The sequence below is a fragment of the Dermacentor albipictus genome, chromosome 3, assembly GCF_038994185.2.
Source record: "Dermacentor albipictus isolate Rhodes 1998 colony chromosome 3, USDA_Dalb.pri_finalv2, whole genome shotgun sequence".
Taxonomy (NCBI): Eukaryota; Metazoa; Arthropoda; class Arachnida; order Ixodida; family Ixodidae; genus Dermacentor; species Dermacentor albipictus.
In genome coordinates this window covers 176,425,049-176,446,032 of record NC_091823.1, presented here as the reverse complement: position 1 = coordinate 176,446,032, position 20,984 = coordinate 176,425,049, and the positions used below count along the sequence as shown (strand labels likewise).

At 48.5% G+C, this 20,984-nt stretch overlaps 2 protein-coding genes across 4 annotated transcripts in view; one reads left to right on the top strand and one right to left on the bottom strand.

Moving 5' to 3' along the window:
* Positions 1-20,984, bottom strand: part of LOC135900526 (uncharacterized) — a 1,275,659-nt gene that overhangs the window by 993,591 nt on the left and 261,084 nt on the right. The window lies entirely within an intron of this gene.
* The window catches only part of LOC135908179 (CD151 antigen-like), a 412,220-nt gene that overhangs the window by 320,771 nt on the left and 70,465 nt on the right, over positions 1-20,984 (top strand). The window lies entirely within an intron of this gene.

The window sequence follows — 20,984 nt, the reverse complement described above, 5'->3', positions numbered from 1 at the left end:
AAAGGAGGAAAGGAGAGAGATTCGTGAGCACGAGCTTAAAATGAAAGAGTTGGAGACCCGAAATACCTCGCCAGCGCCTAGTCTCACTTCTAATGTTCCAAGAATACGCGATCAACTTCCACCCTTTGTCGTCGGAGAGGATATGGCCAAATACCTCGTGAAATTTGAGCACGTGTGTGAACGGAATAGCATTGAGCGATCCCTTTGGGCACAGAATCTGTTAGCCTTGCTTCCTGGGGAGGCATCAGACGTAATAACTTGCTTATCGAAAGAGGCGTTTGAGAGCTACAGTGATGTGAAGGAAGCGCTACTGCGGAAGTACAAATTGTCGCCCGAAGCTTTCCGGCAGAGGTTCCGGTATGCAAAAAAGGGTAAGGAGTCGAATGTTGACTTCGCGTTTCGTCTAAAAGCCGACCTGGTGGAATGGCTGAAGGGCGAAGAGGTTTTCGACGACCGCGACAAAATTGTCGAATGCATCGCGTTGGAGCAGTTCTACCGTTGCATTGATGAGGATGTCAGGCTCTGGCTGCAAGATAGGCTAAAGGAGGTTAAGCTAAACAAGGCAGCAGAGTTAGCGGAAGAGTATTACACCCGCCGCAGCTTGCACAGCAAGGCAGTGCGCATAGAAAAAGCAGATAGAAGAGATGGGTTTTACGGGAAGCCCGACGAACGGAAGGAAATCACGCGTCGCGAGTTTCGGGAAGACGAGTCCCTTCCCAAAGAAACTGTAAGGGATGGACAGAATGCATCTCAGAATGATGACGATGGTCCGAAACAGCGAAACGAAATGACGCGTTCTTTTGAAAAACGGAAACCGTTAACCTGCTACAATTGCAAAAAGCAAGGGCACATCGCTGCAAGCTGCCCAGAGAGAATTGCTTTTGCAACGATACAGGAAACTCACAAGAACATACGTCTATTGGAGCCCTATGTGCAGGAAATTAAGGTAAACGGCAAGAAGTGCCGAGCACTGCGGGACTCTGCAGCAACTATGGACGTTGTTCACCCGTCTTTCGTCTCCTCGAGTGATTTTACGGGAGAGTGCGTTAGGATACGGCAAGTGGCCGAGAAGGAGAGTGTCTGTTTACCGATCGCAACGGTTATCATTGAAGGAGAGTTTGGGAAACTTAACACCGAAGCCGCTGTGTCAGCCGCCCTCCCGGAGCAATTTTCCTACCTCTTCTCAAATAGCTCGGAGCAGCTGCTGAGGGATCACGGCAAATCATTCTTTGCCGACGTGGCGTACATGGCCCCCACGCCATCCGAAGCGCGCCCGCTGTCGAGGGAACTTGACTTAGCGTCGGTGAGCGAACAGCGGTGCGGTACAGGGACCGATCAGGGTAACTTGAGTGGCGAGCAGTCACGGGAGAGGCAGAGCTCGGAGGCTGGCCTAGGCGAGCGGGTCCTGGAGGTGAGTGGGAGTGACGCGTGCAGTGCTAGCCGCGATATAGACGCGACGCCGCAATTAGGCGACGCGGGCTCCACACTCGCTCCGGTTTCCGCCAGCTGGCAGGAGCAGGCTGCAGTTGAAAGGGAAACTCGGATTCGCGAGCAACAGGAAGATTGTTCACTAGCCGATCTGAGGAAGAGCGTCAAACGGGGAGTGGAAAAAAAGGGGGTTTCATTTGGCAAGGAATCTGGCTTATTGTACCGCCGCTACACGGATCAGCAGGGTCGCAAATATAAGCAGCTTCGGATTCCGCGAAAATATCGCCGGGAAAAATGAATGACCTCATTTGCTTCCTCAGTAATATGTTTTCGGTCCAAGTGATTTCAAGGAGACCATTCTATTTGTCATTATTATTGCTGATTATTAATTGTTTCTATTTTGTTGTGTTGTTGATTTGAAAACTGATTGTTTGAGCCTTGTGTGCTAGATCGTACACCTGCCTCTTGTTGCAGCGGGAGCAAAAAGAGGGATAGCAATTTAGTTAGGTTGATTTGAATTATGGCCTTGTCTGGTGTTTGACGGGAGACAGAGGGCACTTGTTCGTGTTGGGTGTTGCCTTTTGCCGGTCGGTTTTGCAAGCTGCAGAACGACCAAGCGGGACCAGTGGCGAGAAGCAAGGTCTTAGGAACGACCCGAGCGGAGCTGGTCAAGGTGCCTTGGCGACGACGCGGTGAGCAGAGCTCCTGTCCTGGCGAGTCGGACCTGGGCACGTGAAGTTACCTGGCGTCCCGACACTGGACGTGAAATTGGACGAGCCTGACGAACGTGCGCGCCTGGCATCCGAGCCACGTGGAGGCAGCTCGTCTTCCCGGCGCCTTATCTGAGGGCGGGGATGCTGTTGTGCCATCACCACAAGCCCGGATTCCGAATCTGCAAGATGCAGAATCTATCCTGCGAGCGCCCTAATTCTCCCTTCACAAGTCAAGATGCTGAGCCGTCAGGCAGCGGGGTCCTGCGGGAGAAGCCTCGGCGAGCCGCATGTTTGGACGTGTCGGCGTGTGCCAGACAGCCCGGCGCCGCACCTCCCTTTGCCTGGAGGTCTCCGCGCGCGCGAACTTTGAACCGGGTGGCCAGCGCGGTCGCTGGTTGGACCCCTCGGACGACCGTCGTGTGCTGACTTTGTATTGGGCCGTTTGAGTGACAGTGGTTCTCGGGGATTATAAAAGCAGCGACGCGCTGCCTGAAAAACAGGATCCGCCGACCCACCGGGAGAGAGTGTCGCTCCCGACTGGGGTGAGATGTGTCACGCGTTTTCGCCGGACGCCGTCGTGCGGGAACAGTCGCGTTTGTGTGAGCTCTCGGCCCCAGTGCCGATCCGATCTTGTCCTGTACAATGACCTGTATATAATGTATAAAATCCCTTTCGTTATTCTCATCGACGCCTGGCTCGGAGTCTTCGCTACCAACGCTCTGTCACGAAACGGGTGACGAGCGCTACGGGACCACAAAGTCGTAATAGTGGTGCAGCGGCGCAAGTTCGTAACACCACCACCTCCTCGGACATACGCCGCCACTTCTTCCCGCACCTTTGGACCTTCTGCTCTCTATGCCACCGCCATGAACCCACTGCCGCTGATGCCCCTGCTCCGAACCTTCGCTACAGCCGCTCGCCCTCACCTCGACGCCATCAGTCTCTTTCGCCCCAACCCCGCCGCTTCTCTTCGCCGCCTATCGCCTCTCGGGGCCAGCCGGAAAATTAGGCACTGCAGCTTCTGAAGGTGAAGCTGTGTTGTCGACACTGCCCTCAAATCCTCTGCTCACGTTAAACACGAACCAAAACCTTCTTGACGTTGACGTTGATGGTTATCCTGTCACGGCACTCATCGATACCGGGACACTTCTTTCTATTATGACTGCTGCCTTCCGACGATGACTGAACAAGCTCCTCACCCCAGCGTCGGCACGCCTCGTCCGCGCTGCGGATGGTGGTACTGTGCCTATGATCGGCATGTGTATGGCACGTGTTAGCATCGCCGGCCGCCACACTCCTGTCCTCATCACCGTGATTGCTCATTGCCCCTACGACCTCATTCTCGGCCTCGATTTTCTCTCAGCGCATTCTGCTCTTATTGACTGCTCTGCCAGTATCCTTCGCCTTGAGTTGCCGATTTTCGCAGAACCTTCTGATGAACCCCAGTGCCGCCTACGCCCCACCGGCTTTATTCGCCTGCTGCCAAAATAAATAGCCTATATTGAACTCTTGTCTTCCCCACCATTCCCTGATGGCGAGTGCCACGTCACTCCTCTGCCTGACATTCCACTACAGTATGACGTTACCGTGCCTCACAGTATACTTACTATTACTGTGAACCGCACTTTCATGCCTATCTTTAATTTGGATTCGCAAAGCAAATTCTACCGCAAGGTATTTGCCTTGCCAACGTTGATTGTATCGGTGACCATCACGCGGCAGCCTTATCGACCGATGCTTCTTGCGAGCTTAGTAGGCCCATCGTACCAGCCGCGGCTGCCGATCTCAAGATAAAGAAAATAATTGCGACGGACCTGTCCCCTGTGCAGGCTGAAAACCTTTACCAAGTATTATCGTCCTACACAGATATTTTCGACTTCGACGATCGCCTTTTAGGCTAGACGCTCGTGGTCAAGCATCGGATTCTTACTGGCGATGCTGCTCCTATTCACCGACGACCGTGTCGAGTTTCTGCGTCGGAACGCCAAGTAATTCAAAGTGAAGTTAACAGAATGCTAGACAAAAACATCATTGAGCTTTCTTCGAGTCCCTGGGCGTCACCTGTAGTGTTGGTTAAGAAGAAGCATGGCACTTGGTGCTTCTTTGTAGACTACCGTCATCTGAACAACATTACTGAGAAGGACGTCTACCCGCTCCCACGTATAGACGACGCCCTTGACTGCCTCCACGGTTCGAGCTATTTCTCTTCTACTGATTTTCGTTCTGGATACTGGCAGATTGCTGTTGGCGATATGGACAGAGAAAAAACCGCGTTCATCACACCTGATGGCCTATACCGATTTAAAGTAATGCCGTTTCGATTATTCAATGCCCCTGCCACCTTTGAGCGTATGATGGACTCCTTGCTCAAAGGTTTCAAATGGTCCACATGTTTCTGCTACTTCGACGACGTCATCTTCTTCTGGCCCATGTTCGACACTCACCTTGAGCGTCTAACAGCTCTACTTGATGTATTTCGAAAGGCGAAGCTGCAACTTAACTCGTCCAAATGTTGTTTCGGCCGCCACCAAATTACTGTTCTGGGCCACCTCGTGGACGCTTCCGGAGTACAGCCTGATCCCTACAAAACTCGCGCTGTCCGAGACTTTCCGGTTCCGAAGACAGCCGCAGACGTTTGAAGTTTTGTAGGGCTATGCTCATACTTTCATCGTTTTATTCAAGATTTTGCGGCAATTGCTAGACCCCTCACTAATCTTTTGAAGAAAGGCGTACAATTCTCGTGGGACAGTGCAGATGCCGCCGCCTTCTCTCGTCTCGTTACCGTTCTCTCCACGACACCACCCATTCTCGTCCACTTCGAACCTGATGCCTCTACAGAATAGCGTACAAATGTCAATGGTCATGGCGTAGGTGCCGTCTTAGCCCAGCGTCACCGTGGCCAGGATTGCTTTATTGCTTATGTGACCCGCCTCCTCACACCATAGGAGCGCAACTATTCCATTACGGAACGAGAATGCCTTGCTGTAGTCTGGGCGGTTGCGTGGTTCCGTCCTGACCTTTACAGTCGCCCTTTTTCCGTAGTCACTGACCATCATGTTCTCTGCTGGCTCTCATCGCTGAGAGATCCTACAGGCCGGCTTGGTCGATGGGCTTTGAGGCTGCAAGAATTTTTCATATTCCGTGGTCTCCAAGTCTGGCCGCCTGCACCAAGACGCTTACAGCTTGTCGCGTTACCCTGTTGACGACCCTGACTCCTCCAATATTACCGGTGCTGCTTGCGTATTCTCTGTGTCGCAGCTGCTTCATTTCGCCGACGAGCAACGTCGTGACGCCTACGCCAGAGCACGCATCGACCGTTTTGAACACTCTCCGGCCGACGCCACTCTATGCCTCTTCGTCCTCCGCGATGGTACTCTGTACCGTCGTAACCTTCATCCGGACGGCTCTGAGTTCCTACTTGACATGCCTAAACAGCTCCGCTCAGCCGTTCTAGAAGAGCTTCACGACGCACCAATGGTAGGACACCTCGGCGTATCTAGAACCTATGATCGTGCGAGTCGCCGTTTTTTCTGGCCGGCCTTGCCCGTTCCGTACGACGTTACGTCGCCGCTTGTGAACTTTGCGAACGACGCAAGAAGCCTTCCCAGCTCCCCGCTGGTTACCTGCAGCCGCTCGACATCTCTGCCGAGCCCTTCCATCGTGTTGGCTTGGACCTTCTCGGCCCATTTCCGGAATCTACATCAGGAAACAAGTGGGTTGCCGTCGCGGCGGACTACGCGACCCGCTATACCGTAACCCGCGCTCTTCCAACCAGTTGCGCAACTGATGTTGCGGACTTCCTCCTGCATGATATCATTTTGAGTCATGGTGCTCCGCGTCAATTGCTAACAGACCGTGGCCGTACGTTCTTAGCCAAAGTCATTGACATCATGCGTGCCTGCTCGATACTGCATAAATTTACCACCTCCTACCACCCTCAAACGAATGGCCTCACTGAGCGTTTGAACCGCACCCTTACAGACATGCTATCCAAATACGTTTCAGACGACCACCGTGAATGGGACCAGGCTCAACTTTACATTACTTTTGCGTACAACTCTTCCCGTCTCGACGCTGCTGGCTTTTCCCCTTTTTACCTCTTGTATGGCTGTGAACCGACGCTACCACTGGACACTGTGCTTCCGTCCACCACAGCATTAACTAGCGCTTATGCCCCTGATGCTATCGCCCATGCTGACCTTGCTCGCCAACTTGCGCGCGCTCGTCTACAAGTGTCTCAAGACAAAGAAAAGCAACGCTACGACCTCCGTCACCGTGATATCCATTTTGTGCCCGGTGCCCTCGTGTTGCTTTGGTCACCATCGCGTAAAGTTGGCCTTTGTGAAAAACTGCTTTCCTGCTACACGGGCCCATATCGCGTGCTTCGCCAAGTGACCAATGTCACCTACGAAATCATTCTAGCTACGCCCACTACGTCCTCTTCTGTGACAACCAGTGACATTGTCCACGTCGCCCGACTCAAACCCTACAACTCTCCACGCACTTGGATAGTTAACAGCACCATGACGGCGCTTTTGCCCCGGGGGGTAGTATTACGATATCATCGAACGATGCTCAAGGGACGAGCTGCTGCGGAAACGACGACGAAGTGCGTCTGTGTCCTTGGCGGGAGCGAATGTCGGCCTGGTGCTCTGGCTCCAGTCCAGTGTAAATAGCCTGCAAATAGCCTCTTTCGTCTTTGTCTTTCTACACATAACAATATCATAAGACGCCAACAAAAAATGACACCAAGGAAAACATAAGAAAAATTACTTGCGCTTACTAATTTAGGTAAAGAAAAGATACATTAATGGAAATGAAAGTGGACGGAAGAAGAACGTGCCGCAGATGGTGGACGATCCCACGTCTTCACCTTACGCGTGCGATGCTCTACCAAGTTAGCTACCGCGGCACCGTTTTCCCATCCATCATATGTTACTACTAGAGCTAACCCTGGCAGTGTTAGCCAGCGCCACCACTCACAGACCTGCGCGGCGGATGTTCCTGCGGCAGAAAAGATGTTCCACATCCGCCGCCGAGGTTTGCGAGTAGTGGCGCTGGCTAACAACACTCCCAGGGTTATACCTCTGTCAAGCGGGCAAGTGAAGTGCACTTACGGGGAGTGCACTTCGGGACCTTGAGTGACACTTTAGGTTACGCGGTGCTAAACGAGAAAACAAAGCTCACTCGAACAAAAGAAAGAAAATGGTGACAGGCTAAAGCCATGTTTTCTGAAGGTGTAGTTTACAATAAAAAAAAACTTATAGACAGCGATTGCTTTAGTTGTATTACAAATCAACAACAATTATTATTATATTCGTTATTATCAGCCTGGTTACGCCCACTGCAGGGCAAAGGCCTCTTCCATACTTCTCCAACAACCGTGGTCGTTTACTAATTGCGGCCATGTTGTCCCTGCAAGCTTCCTAATCTCATCCGCCCACCTAAGTTTCTGCCGCCCCCTGCTACGCTTCCCTTCCCTTGGAATCCAGTCTGTAACCCTTAATGACCATCGGTTATCTTCCCTCCTCATTACTTGTCCTGCCCATGCCCATTTCTTTTTCTTGATTTCAACTAAGATGTCATTAACTCGCGTCTGTTCCCTCACCCAATCTGCTCTTTTCTTATCCCTTATCTTTACACCTATCACTCTTCTGTCCATAGCTCGTTGCGTCGTCCTCAATTTAAGCAGAACCTTTTTCGCAAGCCTTCAGGTTTCTGCCCCGTACGTTAGTACTGGTAAGACATAGTTGTTATACAGTTTTCTCTTGAGGGATAATGGCAACCTGCTGTTCATGATCAGAGAATGCCTGCCAAACGCACCCCGGCCCATTTTTATTCTTCTGATTATTTCAGTCTCGTAATCCGGATCCACGGTCACTACCTGTCCTAAGCAGATATATTCCCTTACTAATTCCAATGCATCGTTACCTATAATAATCTGCTGTTCTCTTCCGAGTCTGTTAAACATTACTTTAGTTTCCTGCAGAATAATTCTTAGACCCACCCTTCTCCTTTGCCTCTCCAGGTCAGTGAGCATGAATTGCAGTCAAACAATCGAAAACAATTACAATCTGCATTTACTGAACAAAAAATGAAAACATTTTTATCATAAGAGTATTGCAAGTCAAGGCCGGCCAAGACGAATACCTAGCCAATCCAGAGCAATATGGTGGCGTGCGACGAGGCGGCATTTGATCTTGCTAGAACAGAATATCAGCGAGTTCTGTTCTGACTATCTTGTTAAAAGCTGTTAAACAGCTAGAATGAACTTCTGTATCCTTTTTCTATGAATTACATTTTGTATCGTTGAAATAGCTGGCGGCGAGGCTGCGCACTTGAAAAGCAAAGTGCGTTCCATGAACGCACTCCAACCAGAGTGCACTCTTCTGCAAGTGCACTCCGCTTGCGACGTTCAGATTTGGGACAGTGCATACAAAACCGAGTGCACTCTCCGTAAAGGCACTTAACTTGCCCGCTTGACAGGGGTAATAGTTGTAGTAGTAACACATAAATACTCCCGAAAGTGGACGGGAAGACGGCGCTGCGGTAGCTTAATTAGTAGAGCATCATCCGCGTAATGCGAAGACGTGGGATATCGTTCCCCGTCTGCGGCACATTGCTTTTTCGTCCACTATCATTTCCATTATTTATCATTTCTTTAACTGAATTAGTAAGTACAAGTAATTTCCCTTATGCTTTCCTTGGTGTCATTGTTTGTTGGCTTCTTATGATATAATATTCTTCATGGTGCTCGAAGGAAAAGAATTGTGAGATGGACTGTTTCGTCAAAATTCCACTTCAGCACGATTGAAGCGTAGAATGCACAGGAGACGAAGTATTGAAGAACGAGAGGTCCTGCACATTCCAGAGAATTTCACTGCGATGGTATTTACACAGCTGTAAACTCAGTTGCTTGCTCTGTCCATCATTTTCGTTACACTGTCGTCGTCATGTCGACGCCATGGCCTTTACGTCTACGCTATTGTCAGGGTAACGCATAGTTAGGACTACGGAGCAACAGCGTGAATACCAAGAGCGGCAATGAGAAAACTAACGCAATACGACGAGCAGCGGCGTGATGCAGATGGTTGTATTGCCGTGCAGTTCCACTTTCCATTTTCGCACGGCCGGCATAGCAAGTCAAATTTTTTTTCCACGGATACTCTAAACGACCCATGTTCCTCCCGACCGCTGACCAGTTAATCCACCCTTTGAGCCGCATCTTGCACGCAGCCAATAAACGTGATCGCTCTAGTTCGCGCTTTCTTGAAGATTCAGTGCTCGGTACTTTCCTGTCACAAATCTTATGGCACGGGGATAGCGCGCTTGCTGTTCTTAGCATGGAAGTAACAAGCGTGCAGCTATATAAAAAAGGACTGCACCCAAGATAAATAAGGCTTATCGTTTGGTGACAAGAAAATCCCCAAAGGGTGCAACGCTTCTGCAAAGTGGACGATCCCGAATATTGGGCTCAAATACAACGTGCTCAGAGCTTTCCGGAATTTTCCTGCAGCAGGCGCATATGCGCCATTCTGCTCCGATTACGTGCTCCGTTAAGTTTTTTTTCTTTTGTCCTCAAGTAGCGAGCTCGAGCCTCAAATAGCAAGGCGTGGCCCTTTAAATTATCGTACATATTTTCTCTCCAGATTTCATTCTTGGCGTATTTTGAAATTCCTTTGAGCTTTTCTTTTCCATCCTATGCGCCCAATTCACTGTCTCTGTTTTTCGTACTTTCTTTTTGATAACTGCGGGTTGTGTATATAGAATTTAAATTACCCAGTACTTGGTTGCCAATCCACTTGAATTCATTCTCCAATTCATGCCCACCCTTCTAAGGCAAAGATATTTGGGTCCTTGGGCCGCCTGTTATTTTCACCCGTATTCCTGAGTCCTCTGCGGTTCTCTGACTTCAAGACCATGTCGCCCTGTACTGCCTCATGTGTGGTCTCACCGTGGGCCACTTATTGCAATCGGTTGACGGACCTTTAACTTCAAATGCCAGCAAGATCTTTTACTTTAACGCAGAATAGCATTTGCCAATTAGCGAACGTTAGTGTAGGCACCATTAGCCCTTTCCAACTTGCTGGCCCCACCGCATACTTATAGTTGCCGCCAAGCGCTCTATGTTTGAGTAAATCTGTATGCCGCCTCTACTTCTCAGCTTAACTTAGTTGATGTTTCAGTTGTTTTTGTTTGGTTTATGTATTCCTACAGGTATTGCTTGACTAATCATTATACTTGCCGTTGAACAGATAAGGCATCACCGCTCGTATCCTCATTGAAGCCGGTTTGTTTAGATCTTTCTGCACTAAATTAGGACCTAAACATGTCACTCCGCTGGCCTACGTATACGCCTATCTGTATATCATCCGTACTTCCCGCTGTATCCGGGATTGCGTCGTCATTTTGTGTCGTCAGATATGCACTTCGCGGGGTTTTTAGTTCTGTGACGACAAAATTGTCTCTCGCGAATGTTCGAATTTTCTTGAAAGCTGGTTGCAAAAGTACAGGAATAAATAGCCGTGAGAGACAAAAATAGTCATCTAGCCTTATTTAGCACGAAGCTACAAAAGATCGCAAACATTTTGTCAGTGTCATGTATTTCAAGTCGTCCATTAATTCGCCCTCACGCTGGGACTTGCTAGCTCAGATGGCAGAGATGGGTTTCAATCCCGGACGAGTTTTGCCTGAACTGCGAATCTTTCTTTGCCCGCTGCGGTGGCTCGGTGTCTATGGTGCTGGGCTGCAAGTTCGCAGCATCGAATCGCGGCCACGGCGGCCGCGTTTCGGTGGGGGCGAAATGCGAAAACACCCGTGTACATAGATTTAGGTGCACGTTGAAGAACCCCAGATGAAAGAAAATTCCGGAGTCCCCTACAACGCCCTGCCTCATGTCTAGATCGGGGTTTTGGCTCGTAAAACCCCATAATTTAACAAATCTTTTGAAGCTTTCTTTCTGATGAGCGCGTGTATGTTTTTTTTTTTTGTGGCTGCGTGCTACGTTCGGGTGGACGACCCCCCCCCCCCTTTCCGCCCCAATTGCTTCCTTTCACGACATTTCTCCACCTAGCGGTATTCCACAGAAGGGATTTGCCAAATAAACAGCTGGTGTGAGGTACAGAATGTCTGGCCTAAATTCGAGTGCGGCATTTGTTTTAATACTTTCGGTTATCGGTTCTGATTTAGATTTTCTAATGGCTACAGCCGGTGTCCAAGATGGCGTAAAAAAGGCCCCAGGAACTTGTATTTGAGGGTAGGGAGAATGCGGCCGTCGAGCTTGCGTCGGCGTATCCTGGTTGGCGAAATTAAGGAGAGTACGTGGGATCACAGCACGTGCTTCACTGCGTGCAGGACACCACGGGTGCGACGAGTTCAGCGTCGTTCCTGCGTCATCAATCTTGTCCGACACATTTATCTCGGCACACGTGAGGCCATTCCGAGCGTCGTCGCATCCATGCACGGCGGTGCTTGCAATACGCCAAGGGTGTTTTCTTTTATCTCAGGGCCAGTGTCTTTCTGCGCCGCCGTTGGCACACGCTGCCTTTGTGCTTCTTTTATTATTATTGATAAAAGTCTGTGTAGGAGAGGATGACATCATGGGTGATGTCCACTGTTCTTACTCTCTTAGAAAAACCGTACACAGCAAAGAAACGCCAGTCAAACAAACAGTCAAGCAAGCAAACAACACAGAAATAGTACGTAGAAAAGATTGGCTTTGTCCTTGTTATTGACGATCGCTCTTGACAGTCCCTTGGTAGCTCGAAGCGCCTTGTACGCTTTCTTTTCTTTCGTTCTGTCTTTCTTTCCTTCCTTCCTCCCTTCTTTCCTTCGTTCTGTCCTTCCTTCCTTCTTTCTTTTGTTGGTTCGTGATTAGCTCGAGCGACTTCTGTGTAGCCAGGCGCTCACCTCTGTCGGGTGTCAGCCGTGCCCCGTCGTGCTTGCGTCTTGCCACGTGACTGCTCCTTCACGTGGAGCTCCTCCCCCTTGCCTTTTGTCGAAGCAATTTGCGACAGAAGGCGCCACCCCGCTCGCCGTCTTGCTTTATTGACGTCGAGGCGTTCGATTACACATTGGCGCGAGGCGACGCAGACGAACGTCGACTGATTCGAGATTCTTCGCGTGTCTTTCGTATTTCCTATTTTATACCCGCTCGTTGCGCCTCGTTTGCGCGTATCGCTGTGGATGCCTGGGCCGCGGTTTCCGGAGCGACACCATTTCCACATGCTGATGCCTTTCGCGCTTTTCGCGTTCATGAGTGGTCGTACCTGGAAATGAGGCGCCGGTCTCTCACCTCAAATGAAATGCCTGACACGCTCCCGCTCTTTCGCGCGGCCGCCTGAGTCGGAGTGATTGACGTGCAGCCGTGCCGCCCCGCTCTGTCCTGATTACGCTCCGGACATGTCGAGAAATTTGCTCGTTTGGATCGAGTGACGCGAAGCAGGCGTATTTATTCGCCGCTTAGAGACGCCTTTGTCCGACAGTGGAGACTGAATATCTTGATGCAGACAATAATTAACATTGACTCTTCGTGTCGCGTTACACTACTAGAGCCTTTTACCTCGTGAAAGTTATCGTGCCTTGTCTCACTGCTTTGCATTTTTTGTACACATATTTACACACGACCAATTTTTTCCTTGGTATTTCAACCTAGAACCTGCAGTTTATTCATGGGTCCCTCGCGTGCATTCGCTAGCAACAGGACACAGAAACAGCGACACTAACATACGTTACACACATACATCTTACAGCCCTTCGATATTAAAAAAGGAAACGCGTCGTTGCATACGCCGCATTGTAAGTGGAACCACTGTGCCCTACGTAACACACGGATGCTCTACGCGGATCACGCAGCCATAGAACACATGACTGGTCCCCATCCTTTCCGGTGTCTCGATTGCTCGAAAAAGCTAACACCATGAGACGGCTGAACCACTCGGTGAAGCTCACAAGCACACGAATAAGTCCAAACACTTCAGTAAATATTTGTCGACCCGAGCATGAACGTTCAGCAATCAGCGTTAGAGTGTTCTCTAAAGAATTCCACCATGAAATTATCTTTTCCATGTCGCACGACGGTACCTCATGGGAAACAATCAAGTCGCCAAATTCTCAATTATGACATGCTCTTTTTAGACAGTAGGGCAGGCTGTCTACAAGAATTGCGACAACGTATCAGGGCTACACTTATGCTGTGCTTCGTCAGTGACGTGTGCAGAATAGCTTGGCTCACAGCCAGAAGAAACGCTGCATGAAAGCAAATTTAAAGAAAACAATTCTCTTGGCGAACACTCCACTCAGTTTCATTAGCTTCGCTACATTTAAAAGATAAAGATAACATCTAGCGACTGCAGGAATCAAATTACTTATTTAGACCGTGCTTTTCTTTTTTTAAAAATGTTGCAAATGGCAAACTTGAAATAAAATGTTTCAGTAGAATATTTCAAATCAGTAACTAACTACTAAATAATAATATCACGTTTCTGCAAAGCGAGCGCACTTAGACGTCGAAAGCGGGCAAAATAGATGTATTGCACACGCCTCTGAAGTTTACCATCAATTTTGTAGTAGCATACTTGCACATTTTTCATAAATATTGTAACAATTTAGTGTATAACATAAAAATTCATACTCGCTTTATGTGCTCAACAGTTCCAGTTCACAGAACTGCGATATTTGTTGGTTTGTATTTACCGATTTGAAAACTCCGTGATTCAATTTTCCCGAAAGTCAGCAATCTTCGAGAGTTAAAAACGGTGGCCCTGATCCCAAACTGTAGTTTCTAGAGTCACTGGGATTAAACTTTCTCTCTCAAGTGCCACAAATTTCGTCCAAATCGGTCCATTGGATGTCTCATAAAATCATTACTGCGTTTTATATGTATTTGAAAAGGCAGCCTCGGAGCTAACCCTCACCCAAGGCCTCCAGCTAACGCTGCCAGTGAGCTTCAGGGGTGTTTCGGAAACAGTCATGGCTGCACCCTGAGCAAACTTCAAATCGAGGTTTCTACACTAGTGAAAGCACATAGCAGTTCCCATGCTGTGCTTCAAATGCGTTTCGTGACACGCCAAGGCTATGTTCCTAGACTTGCCGTAGATGGCTAAACTGACAGCTGAGTGGACAGCGGCCATCTTGAAGGGCCGCTGAGCAGGTCTGGCAATTTTGAGCTACCAAGCGCAGTGCACAACTTGAGCACTAAAGATCGCGTCTGGTAAGAACTATCGCTACGCGCCGCAGAAAAAGCTGAAATTTCAAACTAAAAGCCGTTTGCCCTTCTCCTCGCGCTCGCCGTGCTCCAAGACGAGGGGATGACGTATATCAGCAAGTGCGCCCACGTACATGTATATGCTGTGACGTAACTGATAGTGACACGTGACACTTCGACAATACCTCAAGGCAACATCTGGTATTTGCGTAATCTGTTCCTTGAATAGCCGAATTAAAGTTTAGCGAAATAACAAAACACAAAAACCGAATGTCTACGTGTTTCTGTTTTGCTTCGCACGGCAGCAAGAGAGATGTACGTACTTCGGTTTCGTCTGCTTGTTCCCGCTTCGTGCAGTCACGGGCGCTGAGAGCGAAACAATGTTACGTTCTATACTGTGTTCCAGCGCGCGATCATGTTCTGTGGTCCGCTTGTGTCTGCCTCAGTATTCGTGTAGCACTGACTTATACCACCAGTCAGGTGTTCTCGTGCACAGCGTGCACAATCGTGAGCTGCGTGAATCGCAGTGCGCCGCTCAGCAACAAAGCGCGAGAGAAAAAAAAAATCAGGCGGGGCCCGTGACGTATGCGTCACGCGACCCTCCAGCTTCGGTATAGGAGAACGGATAGACGTAATTTCGCTTGCGGAGGCTAGACGCTGCAAGTGGAGAGAGTGTCCTTGCTGGCGCTGACCTCGTTCTAACATCATGGGTTCGCGGCACTGAAGTATGTTTATCTCGGCTGTTAAGTATAAACGCCATGCAAGCGATCTTGCACGCGACAGCGACAAGCGACGCCATGGAGATGGCTGTCGCGTTCACTCGTCGCCTACAAGTCGCACCCCATGTGAGCGATGACTGCGAGCGACGTATCCCCAGTGATGCCGGTATGAGGGCAGCAGTATAGGCGCTGAAACTAGCGTGATGCTTGCTTTATTTACTTTATTTGATGTGTTTTACCGTAAAAATCAGCATAAAATATTTCTGAAGATCTTCTAGTGTGTTCTTATTTATCCTTGCAATATCAAAATTCAATCGTTTGCTCGTTCCGTGCCACAATCGGTAGTACTTGAGTGACGTACATCCAGTTCCGGCTTCGCGCTATTGGCTAGTCGCTCATAGCACTTCCGGGCGACGAGCGCCGAATTCTATATTTGCAGAACCGAGCGATCGCGCGACAAGATCGAGCGGTCTGTTCAAGCGTCGGCCCGATCCGCCACTCGAAGCCGTCGTTCGTCACTGTCACGCACAAAATCGCGCACATAGGGTTTAGCCTTTACTGAAGCAATTTGAACGATTCTTGTGGTAGAACGCCAACATAATCCATTAGAAAGGGGACGCCAATGACTTGAAAAATTAGAGACCGATAAGCTTACTGTCCGTTGTCTACAGAGTATTTACTAAGGTAATCGCAAATAGAATCAAACACCTTAGACTTCTGTCAACCAAAGAAACAGGCAGTATTTCGTTAAGGCTACTCAACAATAGACGATATTCAAACTATCAATCGGGTGATAGAGAAATGTGCGGGATATAACCAACCCTTATATATACCTTTCACTGATTACGAGAATGCGTTTGATTCAGTCGAAGCCTCAGCAGTCAGGCAGGCATTACGGATCGGTGATGCAAGTGGTGTTCATAAGAGAAAATTGCAACCAAACCTGTAGCCGGACATATTATTAGCGAAGGCAACCAATGATTGGCAAAAAACACAGACTAAAAGCTTTGTGAATTTTGTTCCAAAGGTTTAGAGATTGTGATTCAGCGCTTAATTAACCAAAGCGCTGAAAATAATTTGTGACTCTTTGCTAACAGTCCCTCTGAAGATACCTTGGTTATCACCCAAGAAATGAAACACTAACATAGTTCGGCGCTTCGCTTGTGCCCTCACTTTTTCTGTGTCCACGTTTTTCAAGTGCGCTGTTAATAACTTGTCGTCAATTATAACTAACCCCTGAGTACATCCTATGCTCAAAATGTGGATTCGATGAATCATCTAGTTCTTCTAGGCCACCGTTAAATCACGCATGTAACATTTTCGAGGCGTTCACTGTAAAACGTTGAAATCTAATGTTAGAAGCAATGTGAACACTTAGCAACATATTTATCTCCTAGGTAGAAGCTGTCATGCCAAAATAAATGAAGGTTAATTTTCGGAAGTTTTTTTACTGCGCTTTTCCTTCTATTATCGGCATCCGTAGATACTGAAGAAATTGGGAAATAATAAAGAGTGGAACACGGCCCCACCAACCATAATATAACAAACTTTTCTTCAATTGAAACTTGAGCGGGTGTTCGGTAAGGGACCACTTCATTAGACACCTCGTATATCCACGACCTTTGTTATTCTCCTAACCGTGTGGCCTTACTTTGCAGCCACCCTGCGCATATCTAGCCGTACAGGTTATCCTTGCCAAGTGGCCCACACGACAGCATTTTCATCGTCATTTTATTTCGCGCATCTGCTGATTGTAATGATCTTTCCCTGCAAATTACCGCCATTACAAATTAATGTCCATCGTCTTTTTTTTATGCTCTAAATAACCACCTATGTATTTCATGAGTGTCAGCGATGTTCTGTCCATTCCCTATATATCCCACGCCTTATGTGAAACCCTTTCTTTAGGGGTTTTTTAAGGTAATAAAATTATATGATATTGAAGTAATACGAATCTGTCAAAGACAAATGGAAACGCGGCAACGGGGGATGCTAGAGAATAGGGTGGCACGTGGGGGGCGGAACTTGAGCCCGCGACCCTTCCTCGCCCCCCCCCCCTTGTAGCTGGCGCCTATGTATATGTGTTTGTATAGGCTCGCAAGCGCAAAATGGTAAAATGCAGTTATGATATGAGGTTTTCCTAGTTTCTTTCTTGTCCACGGAAGGTGGCGTCACGTGGAGGGCATGTAGTCCAGACTGTTCCAGATCCATTCCATTACTTAAGCTCTAAGCGGCTTTCTTAGCTGCCAGCGCAGACTGTCTCCGATGCTAATCATTATTAGAACACACCCCACTATGTCTCCGCCGAGAGAAAAAGCTGCATTGGAAGCAAGGAGTTTAACAGAGCGACCTTAATTGCAAAGGAAGCGTCAAGTAAATAGTCTTCTTTAGGAGATGCAATGAATGCGGGCTGGTCGGGCACAGTGAAGTCATCGCTGACAACATGTTCACGTCTTTGTGAAGAGTTTCCCAGTCTACCTCTGAGGAGCCGCAGCTTCTACGGACATTCAGCTCAGAAGTGAAGTTTTTCATGAAAAGCGAAGTTCTCCGTCCCGAGTCTCGCCGGTTTTCGTGACCGCGGGCGCTGCGGCCTGGCTGCACCTCGCGATGGCGCAGGGGAGCGCCGCCACGTGGCGGCCGTTTCTCGCACTCATCCGCCAACAGTCGCAAATGTCGTTCGGTATTTTAACCCGGACATCTTGTCGGGGCTAGAAGTTAAGCAAAGATTGGAAGGCCGGTTGGCTTTGGGAGGCCACGACGAAACCACAAGTGAGGCAGTGCAAGTGCTCATGGATTACGCCTCGTTTGAAGTCAGAGAAGGGCAGAGGAAAATTAGTTTTGGAGAATATCTTGGGAAGATGGATGACTATAAATGGTTAGCTAAAGTTCACTATTATCTGGACCTGAAAAGCGTGGAGAAAGAATGGAGAGAGGGTAAAGAAAGTTGACAACCAAGTACAGGGTATTTGAAAGTGTAAACAAACAAACAGGAGTCATCGGAAAGAAAGTGGAAGAAAAAGGTACATTGAATTGGATGCAGAGAATTGAAATAAGAAAGGCCATGGAGATTTACAAGAGTGAGAAAAAAGGGAAGTAGAAGGAAAAATCTGTACGATAACACTAAGGGCCTAACACTAACACTGCCTCGCTATTTAAGGCTCGAGCTGGCTGCCTAAGGACAAATACTTACCAGAGCCAATATTCGCAAATGGATGAGACATGTGTATGCTGCAGCGAAAATCTGGAAACCATTCTGCATATCCTATTCTACTGCGAAGAAATCCAGCCAGCGAGACCCGTAGGTAACGTACACCATCCAGAAGCGCTTGAACTTAAAGTGAACGGAAGCATCAACCGGTCAGCAGTCGAGAAAAGCAGGAGACGTTTAGGGCCAGAGTCAGAGTCAGAAGCGGTTTTATTTAGGCATGAAATGAATTTAATAATTTGTGTATACAGTAGGAGGTCATATAGTCACAGACTAAATCGGGTTAATCGAATGAATCGAATTAATAAAAGAAGAAAACACCCAAAGCGAAATCAAACAATAAAATATACCGCAGGCAAGAAAAATGAAAGGAAACAAGGAGCAGCAAACACAGGAACCAACAGCCACCATTAGACGGGGTAACAGCAAAGGTAATTCAACACTCCTAAGCAGTTGTCAGATGGTTACAAGGTGAAAAATTCTATAATTAAGCGAAAAAAAAGCATAAAGAAGTCGCATCTATTTTCAGCACTGTAATAGAACCCCTGATGAGATGCTTAATCAAGAAAAGGGGGTGGACAGGTAGGTATGATACAACAAAAAGAAATAACCACGATTATGCGCAATATGTCATGGGTGTGATGAAAGTTTTCAGCTCTTTTTTGAATTTGGCTATTGATTGAGAGCTTCTGAAAGCCGCTTGTATGGTATTCCAGAGACGGATTCCAGTGAAGTATGCCGTTTGTTTGGCATAATTGGTATGACCAAAGGGTAAAATGAAATTCTGATTATGTGAAAAACTTTTCGAATTAGTATTCACTAAGTTGGAATGAGGGATGATGAACAGAGGAAGCTGATTGTTGATTTCCTTGAATAATAACATACCTCGCTTGTATATGAAAGTGTTATCAACCGATAGGACGTCGTTGGCATGTAAGAGTGCTTTCGTATCACTGCGATAGGGACTACGGGTAACTATTCTGATGCTGATGCTTGGGGCGGACGAAATGCCGAAAGCCAGACGGTTCATAGTATACAATGCAACTAATGCTATGGCTGATATCTGTCAGGAGGTCGCCGGTCCCTCTGTGGATAGCGTCGCTCCCCTGGAGGGTCGGTCGTTGCCGCAGGGGCCGCAGCTGGAAATGGCTCGTTGGCGCTCTCAGGATCCCTGAAATCTGGAATAAAATCTTCCGTGATGCTCTGCTTTGAGCTGTCGATGCTGAGCAGTAGCTGGTCTTGATGACGACGCCAAATGAGCACCCCATGATTCGTTCTAACGCGAACCTTGTATGAAACGGGGCCAGACTGCTGAATGATAGTGCCAGGGACCCATTTCTCAGGACCTCTGTAATTCCTCACGAGGACCTCATCATTGATGTTGAAAAGTCGCTCACGTGCCTTGCGTCGCACCATATCGGAGAGCTGTTGCTGAGCCACTCTTCCCCCGACAGAAGGCTTGACTGCGTCGAGTCTCGTGCGCAGTCGTCTACCTATGAAAAGGTTTGCTGGAGTTGGAACGTCTGTAAGGTTGCCTGCAAGGAGTCTTGGGGTCGTCCTTTCCGCAACGCAGATTTCATTGTCTGTACAAATCTCTCCGCAAGGCCATTCGTGCTTGGATGGTACGCTGCACTCACGATATGACGACCACCGAAGCCTTTGACGAAGCTCTTGAATTCTTCGGAAACGAACTGTGGTCCGTTGTCGGTCACGATGGTCTCGGGTACGCCAAAACGCGAGAACAGGTCTTGGAGACACTGAATTGTGTGGTACGCCGTAGTCCTCTGCATGACATAAACTTCCGGCCATTTTGAGTGTGCGTCCACAGCAACAAGGAACATTTTGTCTTTCATGGGTCCAGCAAAATCCAAGTGAACTCTTTGCCACGGCGAAGTCGGCCATGACCATGGATGAAGCGGAGCCGGTGCTGGTTCGTTCCGTTGCTGTTGACACTCTTCACATTTCTTCACGTGTTGCTCTAGGTCCGCGTCGATACCAGGCCACCAGACGTAGCTCCTCGCGAGTTCTTTGCATCTTACGATACCGGGATGACCCTGATGAAGTTCCTCAAGCAAGAAGGCTCGGTGTTTTGAAGGCACAACTACTCTCATGCCGTACATTAAACACCCTTGATGAACTGTGAGCTCCAAACGCTTGTCGAAGAAATGTTTCAACTCCTTCTCAGCGACATGCGACGGCCAGCCAGCACTTGTGAAGTTCAGTACCTTGCTTAGTAATGGATCACGCCTCGTTTCACGAGCGATGTCTTGGCCTGTGACAGGCAGCGTTTCCAAACGAAGCGAATAAAAAATTTCGCTTTCTTCTTCCGATTGCTTTTCGCTGCTGTCGAGCGGCAAGCGCGATAAACAGTCTGCTTCCGCATTATCGGAAGATTTCTTGAATTCAAGAGCATAGTTGTAGGCTGACAGCGTCAGCGCCCAACGCTGCATGCGGGCAGCTGCCATCGCGGGAATGCCTGTTTTCGGGCCGAGAATTGTTTGCAGTGGTTTATGGTCAGTCACAAGCGTGAAGAGCCTACCGTAGACGTAGAAGTGAAACTTCTTTACGCCGAATACGAGGGCAAGGGCTTCTTTCTCGATCTGACTGTAGTTCTTTTCGGCACTTGACAAGGTGCGGGATGCGTAGGCAACCGGTCGAACTGATCCATTTATCATTTTCTGCGAAAGAACTGCGCCTATACCGTACTGAGATGC